We start from the raw sequence: 4,242 nt of genomic DNA, 5'->3' as shown, positions 1-4,242 counted from the left end.
TAACTTTGAAATTTATTTATTTGAGAAATTAATTTAAGAATAATTCTAAAATTTAATTAAGAATAACTCCAAAATTTACTTATTTGAGAATAACTCTATTATCATCGATAACCTTATTTATTATTCATACTCATCATTCTCCCTTGCCATATTAAATTCTTCAGATCCGAAATAAATCCCCCCAATCCAATCAATTCAATTTTCTCCCCAAACGGACCTAGAAAAATGAAATTGACCCCAATCGATGAACTGTATTTCACAATTAAATATTCCCAACAAAATTACCGCTCTAATTGTAACACTATATAATAACGTATAAATACTTCTATCAAAATTCCCGTTGTACCTTTTAAAAACAGTTCCCGTTTGAATATCTGGGACGAAGGCCTTCTTGCACTAGAAATTACCAGAATCTATCAAACGCACTTATCCAGCCAGTTTCAAAGAGGAAGTGATATATTGGATTACACTTAATATTAATCCGATCTAATTATTCCACCTTTTGATTGGTCGATGTTTTCATAATTATAACGGCGAATCGTTTCACAGCTTGCTAATTAGTTAGTTTTTAATCAAACCTGATCAATAATCCTGACCGAGATGAAAGATCGCCTACTACGGCTAACGAGAAACATCATTCGCGTGTGTGTTAGGTAACTTGAAAATGTTAATTACCCATGACTAAAAACTGACTGTGGAAATCTGTAAAAATGGCCGAAATGTACATGTATATACAGGGAATCCAACAGTTCGGCACTCGATTCAACGAACGTATCATTAAGGACTTTAACGTTCCGTGCAATCACCGTCGGTGAAATTAATTTTAATCATGGCTAAGCGTGACAGGCACGGATCGACGAAAATTATTACTTTGTTGCTGCTCGTTTTACCTCGTTGTAAAAATTCTGATCATTTTGGGGGGGGATAAGAGAGAAAAGTTGGAGAAATTAGATACATAATAACTGATGAACTATAATACATCTTGACTAATTACAGATATTAAAAAGGAACATTTCAAATTTGTTTTCTTTTGTTTCAGTAATTTCAAAAAGTATGTAATTTTCCGCCTGTACTACGTGATCATTAATGACTATTTGCATAATTGTCTCGAGGTAATTAGCTCGATAAAGAGCGCGAATTTTTCATCTGTAAATTTTACATAGGTTTATAAATTTTGAATGAAGTTATTCTCATCTACGATCACGTTTGAAATTTACATGGAAGCGTTAACAGGGTATAAATAATTACGTATACGGTGACACGTGTTGATATATCTTGACAAGGGTCAACGTGATTTTCCATCTTGTCGTCGATGCACTATCGATTAGATCTTTCTCTTCTCATTTTGCTCATATATACACTCGAGATTGTCCACTGGTCAATTAAAGGCTAATTATTATCGTTGACTTTATTCAATTACGTTTTAGAGGCTGAATTGACATTGTTTACCTTGATATTACGTAACTTCTTTTGTTGTGATCTTTAATCAGTAAAATTGTAACAGTATGAAGTGTGCGGTGATTACTTATCAATGAAGTGTACCATAAAATTATTTTCCTATTTTTGAAAAATTCTTCAACTATAAAGTAAACTGTAAATTTATTTAGGAGTGAAATATACCATAAAATTTTCTTCCTATTTTTGCAAAATTATTCAACTATATTTAATCAGTAAAATGGTAACAATCTGAAATGTGTGATTATTTATGACTGGAATGTACCATCAAATTTTCTTCTCATTTTTGCAAAATTCTTCAATTATAAAGTGAACTTATAAATTTAATTAGTAAAACTGTAACAATCTGAACTGTGTGATTATTTATGAGTTAAGTGTACCATAAAATTATCTTCATATTTTTGCAAACTTCTTCAACTATAAAGAGAACTATAAAATTTTAATTGAATACGTTCAAATTTCAAATTGTCTCATTTCTGTTATAGTATTTTATTTCTCACTAACAGGAACATTTATTCAATAAAACCTATACAATTTAGAAATTTTTCCACCGTCTAATGAGGATGAAGCACAGCATTGCATCTAACTACGAACTTTCCTTCATCTAACCGATAGCTTTTCAGCATAATATAAGACTCACGCGAGAAGTAATTATACAGCCGATGTTAGATCGGTTAATAGTACCTCCGATGCACGTTGCACTTTCAGGTTACACACCTTATCTGACATCAGCTGTGCTATCAGTGTTTCTTGACGTTTTTCTCTCTCCCAACATACCCCTTTCTTCGTGATATTTTTTAAAAGTATCACGGTACATCCACTTTACGTGCTTTTCCCTCCAAGCTACCATTCAGGCCAGCTTATACTTAAGGATTTTTTTCAGAGCAACGAAAAGTGGCTGTACGTAAACACAGAGAGAAATTTTCAACGGCGTTGTAAATTTTTGTTTAAACGCCGGATGGCGAGGTAAAACGAAAGTAGTTTTAGACGATTAGACGGTAATCTTCGAATGGTATATATTTTGGTTGAAATGTGAATTTCTCTCAAATGAATATTTAACCTGCCTGTTATTCCGTAGATTGTTTAGAATTATTTTACATCTGTTATTACCATTAATAAGTCAATTTTTTTTAAATAGTATACGATTTTTGAGGTGAAATGTTTAAGTTGAATTAATATTATAGGTGTAATTAAAATTTCTGTAATTTCAGGATTGTGCTAATAGAAGATTTCTAAAATAGACGTGACATACTTTAAAAATACTGTATTTAACAGGTACACTCTTCTTACGTATCTAATTTTACCGAAAATTCCAGTCCTAATTCAGCACCAACTACCCTAAATACTTTATCCAGCACGAATTTCGAGCACTCAGCTTCCCGTTGCATTAACCAACGTCTCCTGAGCACATTATCACTGTTCACTTCCCAAACTCATTCTAATCTCAAAGAAAAACAAAATTCCAAGTACCTTAACCCTTTGCCATGTCGAAATACTGATTACTTGTACAACGCATAATTAGGTCACTACTTCAGTTTCTTTTGTAAAACAGAATCATCTGAAAATTACATTACCCTCAAATAATACGTACGTACATGAGTTCGTATTCTCGCCAACTATCACTTAAAAAATTGCCAGTTCATTGGCTGCGCTCATGTTTCGCGAACGCGTATATGAGTCTATCGTTCTCACAGGGTTGAATTAAAGGGATACTTTGATCGTTATCGGCGAAAATCCAAATTCTACCGAATTAAAGATACAAAGTTCTCCGAACTCAGCGTCGCACGATTATTCCACCGATAATTTCTACCTGCAACCCTTTCGGAAACAGGGTTCCTACGTAAGACCGCGGCGACGTGTCGCGAAAAAACGAAAGTCACGGTGAAGAAATGGTACAGAAAGCTCTGAAATTGCTGGATCTCTGTGGATTCGCGTAGAAGGCAAGTTCGGGGTCGAGCACCTTTTTGTACCGGCAATCTTCCAGGAAAGTGGCGCCTTTCTCGTGTCGAAAGAGGTCGGTGGGGAGGACAGCGGCGCGGCGAATGTGGAGTAGAATCGCATTACGAGCGGGCTGAGTAACGGAGCGGGCGCTGAGCAGAGCGTATCGCGTGTCGTCTCCTCGTTGACGAGCGGTGTTCTCGCGCGGAATATTCCTGGTGCTCGTCAGTCGCGTGCTGACCAGCCAGCCGACTGTGCGTACCGCTTCGAACCTTCTGCTTTTACACGTAACATACTCTCTTTCCCACTCGCCTGCCTCGCGTTTCTCGATCGGAGATTCATAACAGAAAATCATCGTGAAAAATTCTCCAATACCGATCGACATTCTCCACGTGACCGATCCTCAACGATTATCGACGTGAATCTTCTCGCTCCCACTTTTTCGACACCTTTACCAGAGAGAAAGAAATAGAAAAAAAGAAGAAGAAAATTGTGGTCGGTCACGAATTTAACCGAAAGCAGACCAAGTTGATTGAGTATGAACGGTTAATGAGGGTTGTGGAACGTTGCTGCTGTTGGCGAGCAACGCGTGTGCGAGAACGAACGATCGATCGAATCGGCTTGGAGGGTGGCGTTGAAAGTTTCAGTGATCGATTGGAACGATAACACCGAAGTGGATCCGGTTAACCGGTCGAAAGGAAAGGAACGTACATGAGCCCCCGATCGACGCTCGTTCGAGCTTGATGAGTCGCGTTAGAACGTCTCGGATCTGAGGATCCGATCGACGTTGAAAGGGTCGCGCATTGTTCCTCGATTGATCTCCGCCAGGAGAAAACGGCGCGCACCACG

The sequence above is a fragment of the Habropoda laboriosa genome, unplaced genomic scaffold (genome assembly GCF_001263275.1).
Source record: "Habropoda laboriosa isolate 0110345459 unplaced genomic scaffold, ASM126327v1 scaffold124, whole genome shotgun sequence".
Taxonomy (NCBI): domain Eukaryota; kingdom Metazoa; phylum Arthropoda; class Insecta; order Hymenoptera; family Apidae; genus Habropoda; species Habropoda laboriosa.
This window is presented reverse-complemented; position numbering follows the sequence as displayed.